Below are 16,416 nucleotides of genomic sequence, written 5' to 3'. Positions count from 1 at the left end.
TGAAAGGCTACCCATCTATGAACCTCGCAAAGTGAATGACAAGCAAGAAGTCAGGAAGTGGGGCAAGTTCGTACCCAAGTCTAAAAGTAAAGAAGATATGAATGTCAATACGTCACCTATGAAGTTCATGAGGAAGGTGAACAAGAAGCAGAGTATGAAATCCACTTCTTTTCAATACAAGCCAAGTGGAAAGTTGACTCTAAAAGAAATGCAGGAAAAAGAGTACCCATTCCTGGATTCTGATGTGCCAACCATTTTGAAGAACTCCTCGAGTTAAATCTCATTGAGCTTCTGGAGATGAAGCGACCAAATGAAGCTGGGGAAACAAATGACCCGAACTACTACAAATATCACCGACTTGTAAGCCACCCTCTGTAGAAGTGCTTTGTCTTCAAGGATAAAGTCATGGATTTGGCTCGCGAAAAGAAGATCGTGCTTGAAGATGAGAAATCAAGTGCAAACCAAGTCTCTATTACCTTTGGCTCATTCAGTCTGGATGACGTATGTGGTTTTAAAGAAATTAAAGATGAAGGATTACTGGAGAGTGACAAAGCTGAAGTCAATCAACCTGATGATGATGAAGGTTGGACATTGGTGACTCGTCGTAGGCACCACAAAAGGAGCTCACAAAAAGAATTAGTAGAACAATCAACAAGGAAGATGATGGTAAAAAGACCAATGAAAAAGAATCCAGTTAGGCATTTGAAGAAAGCAAAAGTGGAGATGCACCACCCTCAAAAGCCACGACATCCAGTGACCTTGGAGGAGTTCTTACCAAGTTGGTTCCGCACGAAGATTTCCCATGAGGACATTGACGCCTCTTGTTGCCATGCTGACAAAGGGGAAGAAAAGAGTGATGACCTACCGTTGGCGCCATCTTCGGAAAAACCCATCGAGTCCACTCCTCAAGAAGTTAATGCTTGTGAGGAAAAGGTCACGTTCACAAATGACGATCTTTTTCTAGGTGACACTCCTCATAACCGCCCATTGTACCTGGCTGGCTATATGCACGACGAAAAGGTAAAACGAATTTTGGTTGATGAAGGATCCTCAGTGAAAATTTTGCCAACACATACTGTGAAAGAACTTGGTATTCCCATGAACAATCTCTCAGAAAATCGTGTGATGATCCAAGGATTCAACCAAGGGGGCGAAGAGCCATAGGCGCGATCAGGCTGGGAATCACTATTGAAGATATGCAATCAAGTGCATGGCTGCATGTGATCGACGCGAAGACTTCATACAATGTTTTGCTTGGGAGGCCTTGGATACATGAGAATAAAGTAGTTCCATCTACCTACCATCAATGTTTAAAATACTACGAGGGTAAAGTCAAGAAGACGGTAGTTGCCGATGATGAGCCATTCATCGAGGCTGAGTCACAGTTTGCCGATGCAAAGTTCTACTTGAAGAACCGCATTGTGAAAGAGCTGAAAGTTGATGATGGTACGAAAAGCAAGAATGACGAACCCATAACTAAAAAAGCTGATGTTACTATTGGTAAAGCCAAAACTGTTACTGAGGAGGTACCCGCCAACGTGAATAAATCTCATAAAGGGGGTATTGCGTCTTATGGAAAGAAAGTAAGTCCCGCACTCCAATATGTCCCTAAAAGGAAGAAAGACGAGGGCGAATCACATAATATCCAAACCAAGATGCTAAGGGAGTTAACTCTTCTAGTAAAACGAATTGAGGCAGTAAAGTTGTCCTCAAAGCCGCTTGCAGGGTTTGTAGCCCAAAATCATTTGCAGAATGTGGCACTCCCTACAAAGCGAACAAATGAAGGTTTCGATCCTAACGCTTACAAGCTATTTGCAAAAGCTGGATACAATCCCAATGAGCCATCAAAGTTAGGGAAGCTCCCATCAGAAGCTGCAACAAGGCAACCACGTGAAGGTCTGGGATACAAGCAACCGTCACCAGTGCGCATCTCAATAAGAAGGGCGAGTAGCAATTATATCAGTGTAGAAGATAAATCTGTCGCTTCTAACAGGCCTTCTGCCTTTGATCGGCTTGGAAAATCAATTGTGAGAACTTTTGTATTTGAGAGATTGGGTCCATTAAAGAAGGGGAATAAGTTCCAGAGAAATCATCGAAATACAAGAACACCCGCTTCACCAAAATTCAGGAGATCTCTAAGGATTTCCAAAGTTTGGTTCCTTCCAGAATGAGGCGACAAACAAAACTGGTGGTTTCATGTGAAGAAGTACTGAAGGTAAAGCCATATACTGTGGTCTACACTAAGGAACGTGATGAAGATGAAGAAAGTGTAGGTTCTTCGTATCATGTCACTATACAATGCGAGAATGGTGTTTCATCTTCGATGGAAGATAATGCGGAATTGGAGGATGTTTCGCCATATTATCACATATCCTTCAATGATGGGGACCCTCAAGAAGATGAAGATGCGAAAGATGCTCCACCTGAACTTGAAGAAGGAGTGAAGACGATAGTTGATGCCTTAAAAGAAGTTAACCTTGGCACCGATGAGGAACCAAGACCCACCTACGTAAGTGCTTTACTAGAAGCTGATGAAGAGAGTACTTATATTGAGTTACTCAAAGAATTCAGGGATGTCTTTGCTTGAAGTTACAAAGAAATGCCTGGCTTGGACCCGAAAGTAGCAGTCCATCACCTTGCAGTCAGAAATGGTGCTCGCCCTGTTAAACAAGCTCAAAGGCGTTTTCGGCCGGACTTGGTTCCCCAGATTGAAATTGAAGTTAACAAACTCATTGAAGCTGGATTTATTCGAAAAGTTAAATACCCAACATGGGTTTCAAGTATTGTCCCTGTAAGGAAGAAGAATGGCCAGATTCGAGTATGCGTTGACTTCAGGGACCTCAATAATGCATGTCCCAAAGATGAATTCCCGCTTCCTATTCCAGAAAGCTGATGATCGATGCTACTACTGGTTACGAGGCAATGTCTTTCATGGACGGTTTGTCGGGCTATAACCAAATTCGCATGGCACCAAAAGATGAAGAGCTTACTACGTTTCGCACCCCAAGGGTATTTATTGCTACAAGGTAATGCCTTTTGGCTTGAAAAATGTTGGTGCTACTTACCAAAGGGCTATGCAGAATATTTTCGACGATTGTCTCCACAAGAATGTCAAATACTATGTTGACGACTTGGTGGTGAAATCAAGAGAGAAGAGCGACCACATGAAAGACTTGATTATGGTATTTGAATTGCTCTGGAGGTACCAACATAGTATGAATCTGTTGAAATGAGCCTTTGGAGTTACTTCTGAAGAGTTCTTTGGTTTCATTCTCCGCCATTGAGGGATCGAAATTGATCAATCCAAAGTGGATGCCATTTTGAAAATGCCTGAGCCTCGAGATATCCATGAATTGAAAAGTTTGCAAGGAAAGCTAGCATACCTTAGAAGATTCATATCAAACCTGGCTGGGAGGTGCCAACCATTTAGTCACCTCATGAATAAAGGCGTTCCTTTCAAGTGGGATCAAGCTTGTAGCAATGCCTTCGAAAGTATCAAAACCTACTTGATGAAGCCTTCAGTTTTAGCAGCTCCTATACCAGGAAAGCCATTGATATTATACATTGCGACGCAGGAAAGGTCTGTTGGAGCACTGTTGGCCCAAGAAAATAGTGAGGGGAAAGAAAACTCTCTTTACTACTTGAGCAGGATGATGACACCTAACGAGTTAAACTATTCGCCAATTGAAAAGTTGTGTTTGGCGCTAGTTTTCTCAATTCAAAAGTTGAAGCACTATTTTCAAGCTCATGTTGTCCGTCTTGTTTCTAAAGCAAATCCCATCAAGTTTGTGATGTCCAAACCTGTTCTTAGTGATCGACTAGCGAGATGGTACCTCCAATTTCAACAATTCGAGATTTTGTACATCCCTCAAAAGGCTGTAAAAGGACAAGCATTGGCAGACTTCTTGGCAGATCATCCGATACCTGATGACTGGGAGCTAACTGATGAACTACCTGATGAGGACGCAATGATCGTTGAAGTTCAACCTCCATGGAAGATGTACTTTGATGGTGCTGCGCATCGTGGGGGAGCCGGGGCTGGCGTAGGATTTGTCACTCCTCAAGGTGAAGTCTTGCCCTACTCTTTCACCTTGACACAACTTTGTTCCAATAATGTTGCTGAATATCAAGCATTAATACTTGGGATTGAAATGGTCGTTGATATGAAGCAATTGCAATTGCAAGTCTTTGATGACTCCCAGTTAGTGGTCAATCAGCTTTTGGGTAGTTACGAGGTCAAGAAGCCTGAACCACGCCTATATCATGATTACGCAAAAAAGTTGATGGGGTGGCTCAGCGATATGACTATTCAATATGTACCAAGGAAAGAAAATAAGAAGGCTGATGCTTTAGCTGCTCTAGCTTCATCATTAGCCCTGCCTGACCAAGCGCAAGTTACCGCCTGCTAAAAATGGGCAGTACCGCCGCCAAATGAAGTCGAAGGTGAAGATAACAAACTCAAGCATCTTGTTGCTGTTTCTGAAGTTGATAAAGAAGAATGTCAACAACCCATTATCGACTACTTATGCTATGGGATACTTCTAGAAAATCCGAGGAGAAGGACTGAAATTCGTCGTCGTGCACCTCGCTTCCTTTACTATAAGGATACTCTATACAGAAGGTCGTTCGAGGGAGTACTCTTGCGATGCCTAGAAGAAGAAGAAGCTCTCCAAGCTTTGAAAGAGGCACATTCTGGGATATGTGGGTCACACCAGTCCGGACCAAAGCTCCACTTCCATATAAAAGGGATGGGATATTATTGGCCAACAATGGTAAAAGATTGCTTGGACTACGCTCGAGGATGCAAGGCTTGTCAATTCCATGCGAATTTTATTCATCAACCTCCTGAAATATTGCACCCGACTGTTGCATCCTGGCCATTTGATGCTTGGGGATTGGATGTTGTTGGACCACTGCCAAAGTCCTCTAGTGGGCACCTATACATCTTGGCTGCAACTGACTACTTCTCAAAATGGGCTGAAGCTGTTACTCTTAAGGAAGTAAAAAAGGAAAATGTTGCAAGTTTCATCCGAGTAAACATTATTTATCGCTTTGGCATTCCTCGTTACATAATAACGGATAATGGAAAACCATTCGATAATAGGTTGATGAACAGGATTGGTGATCTCTTTGGCTTCAAGCAACGTAACTCTTCGATGTACAATGCTGCCGCCAATGGTCTAGCTGAGGCATTTAACAAGACTCTATGCAACTTATTAAAGAAAGTTGTCTCCAAATCCAAACGAGATTGGAATGACCGTATGGAAGAAGCTCTATGGGCATATAGAACGACTCATCGCACACCAACATAGGCGACTCCTTATTCACTCATTTATGAAGTCGAAGCCGTCTTGCCACTTGAGCGTCAAATACCTTCGTTACAACTGGCTATTCAAGAAGGGATCACTAATGAAGAAAATGCTCGACTTTGATTAGTAGAGTTGGAAGCTCTTGATGAAAAGAGATTGGAAGCTCAACGGAGTCTTGAATGTTATCAAGCTCGATTGTCTCGCGCCTTCAATAAAAGAGTTCGTACGAGATACTTTCAAGTAGGAGATCAAGTCCTTGCCATACAAAGACCCATAATTACTTCCCATAAACCTGTAGGGAAGTTCACTTCAAAATAGGATGGGTCATATGTCGTACAAGAAGCTTATTCAAGTGGGGCTTACAAGCTGGTTGATGCAGATGGTATGAGAATCGGCCCTATCAACGACAAGTTTTTTAAGAAGTATTATCCATGAAGTTGCAAGTCATAATGCTCCTCGACGTACGAGCCTAAACTGCAAGTCATAACGCTCCTCGACGTACGAGCCTAAACTGCAAGTCATGACGCACGAGCCTAAACTGCATGTTGCTACACTCCTGGCCCGCAAGAGTATAAACTGTGTACGACCAAAAAAAAAGTCCGCTAGGTTGAAAATCTCGAAAGAGGCGACCTAAGCAAAAGTTAGGACGTAAAAAAAAATCTACCCAGTCTGAACTACGGTATGACTTGATCCTCTTCACCGAGGTACGTAGGCAGCTTAGAGTTTCATTCTAAGTTCAGTCGCATAAGTTCAAAAGATACATATTGCCCCAATTGTTGTTCGAGTGAAGTATGGAGAAATGCAAAATCAAGCTGAAATGCCATTCTCCTGTTGAACTTTGATCTCATTTGATTTAAAGGGGGCAACCCTCCTTGGTAAATTGATATCTTCAATGGGCCGATTTTAGAAGGATGTCAAGTATTTGCATTGAAGTCCAGGGATTCTCTATGTCTTCAGGTTCGCCAAACCTTCAAGTGTCTCCAAGTCCGCCCCTGCCTATAAAAAAAGGGGAAGAGAAGCGAGGCGTCAAAAGGAAACACAAGTATAAGGAAATGATTGCTTGGCGCAACGTTTCAAATTCAGTGAGATTTGAACCCCAAGATATTTGTGAGAATATGGCTCTTAAATTTCAATTTATGGCAAGTAAGACGCCTTCCGATCTCGAGGCTTCCATATCAAGATACAAAATATTTGGTAAAGTCGCGCAAATTTGAAATATTTGTTATATATTTGGAAGTTAAGTTTCCAGTAGATCAAACAGTTCATAATTTTGATGTTCCTACTTCAAGATACAAAATGTTTGGCGACGTCGCACAAATCTGAAATTTTCAACATGGTGGAACTTAAAGTTGATTTCAAAATATTATCTGGGACGATTCTGAAGTTATTTGATTGAGAATTTTGGATATGTTCTAGATTTGGAATTCTAGTTTTCAAGAAATCAAACGGTTTGTAATTTCAACGTTCCTACACTAAGACATGATTTGTTTAGTAAGACTGCGCATATCTGAAATTTTCAACATGGTGGGATCTAAAGTTGGTTTCAAAATATTATCTGGGACGATTCTGAAGTTATTTGATTGAGAATTTTGAATATGCTCTAGTTTGGAAGTCTAGTTTTCAAGAAATCAAACGGTTCGTAATTTCAACATTCCTACGTCAAGATATGAATTTTTTAGTAAGACTGCGCAAATCTGAAATTTTCATCATGGTGGGATCTAAAGTTGGTTCTAAAATATTATCTGGGGCGATTCTGAAGGTTTTTGATTCTAAGTATTGGATATATTTTAGATATTGAAGTCATCAAACGGTTTATTATTTGGACTCTCCCATGACAAGATATGAATCTTTTGTTACAAGCGCGTAAAACTGAAAATTATGCGACTAAAATAAAAGTCGGACAATGTAAAGCAAAAGAGAAGCCGAAATATTTTAAGCCCTCGAAGTCTCCAAGTTGAAGTCTTCAAGTCCGTCGGTATTCAAGTTGAAGTCCCCAGGTTGAAATCTTCAACTCCGTCGGTCTTCAAGTTGAAGTCTTCAAATTCGCCGATCTTCAAGTTGAAATATTTAGGCCATCCAAGTCTCAAAGTTGAAGTCTTCAAGTCCATCGGTCTTCAAGTTGAAGTCTTCAAATTCTCCGACCTTCAAGTTGAAATATTTAAGCCCTCCAAGTCTCAAAGTTGAAGTCTTCAAGTTCGTCGGTCTTCAAGTTTCAGTCTTCAAATTCGCCGATCTTAAAATTGAATTGTTTAAGCCCTTCAAATCTTCGAGTTGAAGTCTGCAATGTCCGCCAAATCTTCAAAGTTCTCCAAGTTTTCAAGTTGATATCGTCTTCAAGTTGAAGCTTTATAACTTTCCAATCTTAAGGTGGACATATAAGTCCCTTTGCACCTTAAGTTGGCCTCTTCGTGGGTTTGTCTTTAAGAAGAACTACAACTTTTCAATCTTAAGGTGGACATATGAGCCCCTTTGCACCTTAAGTTGGCCTCTTCGTGGGTTTGTCCTTAAAAAGAACTATAACTTTCCAATCTTAAGGTGGACATATGAGTCCCTTTTCACCTTAAGTGGGCCTCGCCAATAGTCGGGTCATTTTGAGAGTAATCTCTCCGATAGTCGGGTCATTTTGAGAGTAATCTCTCTGATAGTCGGGCCGTTTTGAGAGTAATCTCTCCAAGAATTGGGCCACATTGAGAGTAATCTCTCCAAAAGTCGGGCCATTTTGAGAGTCATCTCTCCAAGAATTGGGCCACATTGAGAGAAATTTCTCCAAGAATCGGGCTATTTTGAGAGTAATCTCTCCAAGAATTGGGCCACATTGAGAGTAATCTCTCCAAGAATCGGGCCATTTTGAGAGTAATCTCTCCAAGAATCGGGCCATTTTGAGAGTCATCTCTCCAAGAATTGGGCCATATTGAGAGTAATCTCTCCAAGAATCGGGCCACATTGAGAGCAATCTCTCCAAGAATCAGGCTATTTTGAGAGTCAACTCTCCAAGAATTGGGCCACATTTTCGATGTGGGATTGTTGCCACAATTGTTCTCCTATACGAACTCGGCAGGCTAACGGCGGTGGTGTCTCCAATTCCATTTTGAATTGGAACTGGTTAGTAGCGTCCAATTGTGATTGAAATTGCTACGAAAGAAAAAGCTTTTGGTTTCAATTCTTACTTGAGTAGTAGATTCCACGTGTCTAAGTTAAGTTCATGATGGAAGAATTCTTATTGCAAAATATTATCCTTCAATCCAGTCAATGTCAAATAATGGGATCATCTCTATAAGAAAATTAACTTTAGAGGGCCCGTAAGATTGTTCTAAAATGAATAAATAAAAGGCATGTTGAAGTGATAATAATAATAATTATTATTGTTCAATTATCCCTTGATCTCCTGGCACTAGCATTTACAGTGCTTGAAATCATTTTAAAATCCAACATACCAAAGTACTACCAAATATTATTAACATGGAAATGATTTCTACATGATCCTATCAAACGTGACCTAAGATATTGGTCTATTATCATTTTTGGGCATACAAGAAGTACAGTGCATAGATTATTATTAACCTAAACGAGCGTTAAAGTAGTACTTCAAGGCCCGATTCGGTTTCGACAAGTTTGCACCTCAACAAGTCTTGAAGTAGGGGCATTTGTAAGCATTTAAATTTTATTGGATTTAAATTAAATAAAAGTTTTTGGACTATATGTTAAATATATTAGTTCGAATAAATATTATGGGCTAATATAATTGAATTAATTATATAAGTCCAATATATATGGATTAAATAAATAAATCTTAATCCAGTGGGCTAGCCCATTTAATTGGGATAAAGTGATGAGCCCACTTCATTAAGCCCAAGATGTCATCTTCCTAGAGGCCCAGTTTGGTGCCACGTGTCAAATGACGTGGCGCGCCAAGTCAAGTGGAAGAGCCAATAGGAGCATGCCACGTGTCAAAATGACAAGGCATGTCCAGTCGCGCTAAAAGGCCAATAAAATCGCGCCACGTGTGTAAAGTGACATGTTCTGGCCAATCAAATGCAGCCATGTCACACTTCAAATTGATTGGTCGGAAAGAGTTTGTTCTTATTACAACTCTTCCCTTCCACAACTATAAATAAGGGTCTTCATAACTCAGAAAAGACACCAGAAGTATAACAAGAAGCAAGAAAGAGCTCGTGGATCAAACGCTGCAAATACCTCCACAAGTAATTTCAAGCTTCAAGCAACCAAGTTCAAGTTCAAGCAATCAAGTTCAAGTTCAAGCAATCAAGTTCAAGCTCAAGAACGAAGAACAAATCAAGTTCAAGCTCAAGAACGAAGAACAAATCAAGATCAAGTTCAAGCTCAAGAACAAGATCATCATTCGAGGCAACAAATACATATTCAAGATTAAGCCCAAAGGCCCTTGAATTTATTTACTATTGGAAGGAAGAATCAGAGGATTCATAGAGATTGTAACACTCAAATATTTGAAATAAAATACTACGATTGTTGCGATATTTTTCGGTCTTGATCTTATTTTCTCGACGCAAATTTATTGTCTACACCAACCTCTAGTCATTAATAATAAACTTACCAAAACTAGCCAAACACATATAAAAATTAAAAATCCAAAGAAATAAGGTTCTTTTTCTCCAAGAATCATACACAAAGATCTCCTTCCATATTCTTAAGTGTGATTAACAACATTAGATGCAAGACGGAAAGGAAATTTTATGGATGAGATAGCAAATAAGGTGATGAAATACTATATATATATACGCACACACACACAAGATTCCAAAAATATAAGAAAAAAGGACTTTTTTCAGTGGATATGGTTGAGATTCATTGAAAACATATAGATGAGTTATATGCAAAATTTGAGGAAGATTGGAGATGATTTTGGTATCAAAATTTGTAGTTAAAATCGAATTCAAAAAATTCTTTTGCGATACATGTATCAAACATGTATCACGCATGTATCTCACACGCAAGAATATATGGATATACATGTGATACACATTTGATGTAAATATGATATACAGTGTGATACACCTATTATTTTTTTTCATGTTCATCTTCTACTTCGAATTTTCAATTCAAACCACCTCAAAATTCCACCAAATCATCTCAAAATTGAGATTCAAGGTCTTTAAGATGTACCTGATCTATTCTAATAACACTCACTCAATTAGCTACAAATAGCTAATTGGCTAATATTGGTAATTTATGATTGACCAATTTTTGTAATAAGCTACTTATAAATGAACATAGTTGATATTTTTCCTATTATGTTTTGAATCCCCAAGACACAACCCAAAAGCATAGCTTAATACTTAAGAGGGTTCAAAACCTTTGTAAGGTCATTGGTTCAAATCATACTAGCTATAATCTTTTTTAAGTTTTTTTTAACACATTTAGCAGAAATCATGCCTCTGCCACTGCATACAGTAACCAATTCCATTTATTAAAGTAAGCAATAAATTTCTACTAAATTAAAGCCTTACATAATTGAAAATGATTTACTCGTTACATGCATGCTTGCTAATTAGTAGGAAAATCAATGCTTATTTGTACCTCCTATAGCAAAGGTTAACACCTTATTTATTTTAAATAAATATCATTTAAAAAAACTATATTCTATAGATACCTTTTAATGTATATAGCAAAATATCTAATTTTGGTTACCTCCTACCCCTAAGCTACTAAATACGCTATTCAGTTACATTATTTTTTTTCTCTCTACTTTGATACATGTCATTCTCTTCCCCCATTCCCTGAAAACATGACCGAGGGCTCTACTCGCCGCCACTTTCATGGCTTCCTCTGCCCGGACTCGCCGGTTCCGCCATCCTTCACTCTATCGGAACCCTAACTAACTTTTATGTATCCTGAGAATGATGATCCGAGAGAAAGTATTGATTGATTTCGTTCAATAGTATGAGAGAAAGAACTTTGTATTTGGCGGAAAATGGTAGCCTTTGATGGCTTTTATAAGCTGTGTTATGCGACAGTGTTCACTATAGCAGGGAAAAACCTATTTTTAATACACAAGGCCTAGTTTCTTTTAAGGAATTTTTACCTCCTATAGCTCGGCTACTGTACAGGATGCGTGGGAACAGTGAAATTCAGGATTTTTGCTCGACGGCGGATTCGTCGGAAATTAAGGTTTGTTCTTGAACAAAGACGACAGAGTCTGGAGCTGAGCAACTTGATTTTCTGTTAATATATTTCAATGTATTTTCAACGTATCACGCTGTATTTTTATGTATTTTATTATATTCATTGTCTTTTTTTTTTCATTGTAATTCAATGTAGCTCGCTGTATTCCATGTATTTCATTGTATTCAATGTCTTTTTTTATTGTATTTCGATGTATCCCACTGTATTTTATGTATTTCATTGTATTAACTGTCTCAATATATGCCATGAATGTATTCATATGTTTTTTCTAATTAATATAATTTATGTATTCAGATGTATTATATAATTTCTCTAAAGATCGCTATGTTTTTGGGGAACTTTTCAGTTGAGAATCTTTTTTATACAAAAATACAAAATTTGTGTGTTATAATTGAGTTTATTGAGTTATATTAGGAGTCTATTATGTTAATTGATTCACTTTCCATTTAAAAACAGTGTAATCCCCAGTTTCACGCCATGAATACAGTCAAATACAATAATCTGTTCAGCTGTAATCCCATGTTTCATGCCATGAATATAGTTGAATACACTCGAATATAACAACCGATTAGCTGGATTTCCCTGATTCACGCCTATTTTTGCTACTGCATTCATGAATACAGTAGCTTAAATACATCTAATACATTTTATAAGAATAGAAAATATATCTACAATCCCTAATATAGCAAATGGTATCTATAGATAGCCAATTACCACTAAAAGATAGTGCTTTATGAAAATTTCTCATAAAATTTTGCTACCAATTATCTTATTAGGAAAGCCAATGATTGAGAAATAGAATAAGAAAACCTCGTTGGACATGCAGATTCAAAACTGTTGTTGTAAAAGCAGGTTTGTTTAAACCAAAGTCAATGTCGATAGAGAAGAAAGTAGACTTCATTGTTGATCATCCATTTCTTTTTCTGATTAGAGAAGATGAGACAGGTGTAATATTGTTTGCTGGTAGCGTTCTTAATCCTGAATAGGGCTAATTTTGGGCAAGTCAAAATGGGTTGATAAATAAAATCATTTGAAAGTTACTTCTGCTGAAATGAGCTAAATTTAGGTCATAGCCATATTCTCCCAACTCGTACCAAGCTTTAATTAATATATGTTGTGTATTGGTCGAAATCTAACCATCACTATCGAACTGATCAACGTCCCACCTAATGGACCGGGCAGTGATAGATAACATAGTCCAATCTACCCCCTTTTCCCGACATCCGTCGAGTCTGGAGGAACAACGCCTAAAGGGGTAACCAAGGCACATTGGAGGCAGGCGGACGTCGGACCAAGCAAATGGCAATGGTGCCTTGACTATATATAGCAAGGGAAAACCTTCAATAAAGGGGACTCCCTTCTCTCTCCCTCTAGGGCTAAAAAAGCCCTCTTCTTGTATTCCTGATAAAAAACAAAGTGATCTCTAGAAGAAAATGTAAAGTCATCTCCTTATCAATCGATGGGAGATACAATATTGAATTTCAATAAGATCATTTATATTTCTTTTATCTTATATGCGATCCGCACTGCCAGCTCTTTGATCTGGAATTAATTATGTCTGACTAAGATTTACCCCTTTATTTTTGATTGATTTGTTCAAAAAGGTTTCGATATCTTTTGAGTCAAACAATTTGGCGCCGTCTGTGGGGATTTCTTAGTGAAGTTTCCTAGTCTCTCCCAGATCAAAGACAGGAAGCACGATCATCCACCAAAAGGAACGCGAAGGAAAAACCCAACCTACGCAAGACAAAGGTGCAGTGCGGTAGGGGGGAGAAGAGCCGAGCAAAATTACCAAACTTAGATATCTTTGCCCCATCAGCCATCGATATGCCAAACAAGACGAACAACGTTGCCAACCTGTTCTCCTCCATCGGATCACTGGACGGGGGCAAGGAAAGTATCACTCTAACTCACATGCTCTCTACTCAAGTAGGGACACAAAGGCCGCACATGTGAACGAATAGAGAAACACCTCAGTGAAAAGGATAAAAGAAAACTACTGCAAAACAACTGTGACACCGTCCACCGGTGATACCTCCAGACCGGAAGGCGAGAGTCAGACAAGGAAACTACAATATGTGCTCAGAATGAACCTAAGCGAAACAACCACGTTTCGCACTCTCTGACGCTGCATCCTCCGTTGTGAGCAATGCCAAACGAACTGGGAATCCCTTAGAAGATATCTGGCTCTCCAAAAACTGGGACTAACGACGGGTTACTATTTCGATAAGTTTGAAATAACACCCTTTAAGGCCAAGGGCCTTCTCCAAAAAGAGAAGAGTTCGACCTCGATCGGACGACGACAGGGCGTTATCTCGATAAGTTCGAAATAACACCTTTTAAGCCCAAGGGCCTTCGCCAAAAAAGAGAAGAGTTCGACCTTGATTGAACGATGACGAGTTACTATTTTGATAAGTTCGAAATAACACCCTTTATGGACAAGGGCCTTCGCCAAAAAGAGAAGAGTTCAACCTCGATTGAACGACAACGGGTTACTATTTCGATAAGTTTGAAATAACACCCTTTAAGGCCAAAGGCCTTCGCCAAAAAGAGAAGAGTTCGACCTCGATCGAACGACGATGGGGCACGATCTTGATAAGTTCGAAATAACACCTTTTAAGGCCAAGGGCCTTCGCCAAAAAAAAAAAAGTTCGAACTCGATCGAATGATGTCGGGTTTCTATTTCGATAAGTTCGAAATAACACCCTTTAAGGCCAAGGGCCTTCGCCAAAAAGAGAAGAGTTCAACCTCGATCGAACGACGACGGGTTACTATTTCGATAAGTTCGAAATAACACAATTTAAGGCCAAAGGCCTTCGCTAAAAAGAGAAGAGTTCGACCTCGATCGAACGATAACGGATAACTATTTCAATAAGTTCGAAATAACACACTTTAAGGCCAAGGGCCTTCGCTAAAAAGAGAAGAGTTCGACCGAGAAGAGTTCGACCTCGATCGAACGACGACGAGTTACCCTTTCGATAAGTTCGAAGTAATACCCTTTAAGTCCAAGGGCCTTCGCCAAAAAGAGAAGAGTTCGACCTTGATCAAACGACAACGGGTTAATATTTCGAAAAGTTAGAAATAACACCCTTTAAGGCCAAAGGCCTTCGCCAAAAAGAAGAGTTCGACCTCGATCAAACGACGATGGGTCAGTGTTTCAACAAGTTCGAAATAACACCCTTTAAGGCCAAGGGACTTCGCCAAAAAGAGAAGAGTTCGACCTCGATCGAATGACGACGGGTTACTATTTTGATAAGTTCGAAATAACACCCTTTAAGTCCAAAGGCCTTCGCCAAAAAGAGAAGAGTTCGACCTCGATCGAATGACGACGGGTTACTATTTCAATAATTTCGAAATAACACCCTTCAAGGCCAAAAGCCTTCAGCAAAAAGATAAGAGTTCGACCTCGGTCGAACGATGACGGGTTACTATTTCAATAAGTTTGAATTAACACCTTTTAAGGCCAAGGGCCTTCGCCAAAAAAGAAAAAAGTTCGACCTCGATCGAACGACGAAGGGTTACTATTTCGATAAGTTCGAAATAATACCCTTTAAGGCCAAGGGCCTTCGCCAAAAAGAGAAGAGTTCGACCTCGATCGAACGACGATGGATTACTATTTCGATATTTTCGAAATAACTCCCTTTAAGGCCAAAGGCCTTCGCCAAAAAGAGATGAGTTCTACCTTGACCGAACGACGAGGAGTTACTATTTTGATTGTTTCTCATCTTTGACATAAATATTATTTAATAGCTGACGACACAAATCAAGATTATTTCCTTTCTGGTGTGGAAGATCAGATTAAGATGCAACCACAAAGCATACTCAGACAGAACCTTGACTCAGTTCCCAAGATAAATCCTTTCTGGTGTGGAAGATCAGACTATGCTGCAACCACGGAGCATACTTAGATAGTATCTTGGCTTTGATACCAATTGTTGCGGAAGCCAAATGTATATAGTGTAAATGAGTCACAACTACTATACCAAAAATTATGGCATCCACCAAATAATAAATAAGACAATAAAATAACAATAAAAGGAACATCAGAATTTACAAGGTTCGGCCAATTTTGCCTACTTTCTCGGACACAACCAATATTTTATTCCACTCCAAAATACAAGTGAAATAATACTAAAGAGAGAAGATACAAATGCCTTAAGAAGATAAGAATGCAAATGAGAGGTGTGTTTAAATCCTAAACATTAGGCCTTCTTTTATAGGGTGAAGTACCAACCAAATTTGGTACTTCACCGATGTGGGACTTTGGCACTCAACACCAAAAGCATAGCTTAGTGCTTAAGAGGGTTCAAAACCTTTGTAAGGTTATTGGCTGGTTCAAATCTCATAAGCTATAATCTTTTTTAAGTTTTTTCTTTCTTTTTTTTTAATATCCTTCTCAGAAATCCTGCCTCCACCACTATATACAGTAACCAATTCCATTAAAAAAGTAAGCAAAAAATTTCTACTAAATTAAAGCCTTACATAATTGAAAATGATTTACTCGTTACATGCATGAATTAGTAGGAAAATCAATGCTTTAAAATTTAACTCCTAATTATCTTATTAGGAAAGCCAATGATTGAGAAATAGAACAAGAAAAGCTCGTTGGACGTGCAGATTCAAAACTTCCCAATCAATTTATAAGTGGCCCAGAGGACATTCAAATATTTTCTGAGATCTCAGTTGTTCCCCATGTCTATGAGCTCTGTCAACTGACTATGACTCTTTAAGATATCAAAAGCTTGACATTTGCTAAAGAAAATTTGTACTCCTAATACGTAACTGAAACTCAGAAAGGTTTTCAAAATACCATCTGGTAGTCACCATCAAGAAGCTAATAAAACCTTTTGGTTTGTAATACATAAAAGTTTGGAAGGGAGCCTCGGCGTAACTGGTAAAGTTACTATCCCAGCCACGGGTTTGAGCCGTAAAAATAACCTCTTAC

General features: G+C 39.1%; 1 pseudogene; it reads left to right on the top strand.

The window, feature by feature from the left end:
• LOC142174218 (serpin-ZX-like) overlaps positions 1 to 12,457 on the top strand; it is a 33,900-nt pseudogene extending 21,443 nt beyond the window's left edge.
• Positions 12,458 to 16,416: the final 3,959 nt, after the last annotated feature.

The sequence above is a fragment of the Nicotiana tabacum genome, chromosome 20, assembly GCF_000715075.1.
Source record: "Nicotiana tabacum cultivar K326 chromosome 20, ASM71507v2, whole genome shotgun sequence".
In the NCBI taxonomy this organism is placed as follows: Eukaryota; Viridiplantae; Streptophyta; class Magnoliopsida; order Solanales; family Solanaceae; genus Nicotiana; species Nicotiana tabacum.
This window is presented reverse-complemented; position numbering and strand designations above follow the sequence as displayed.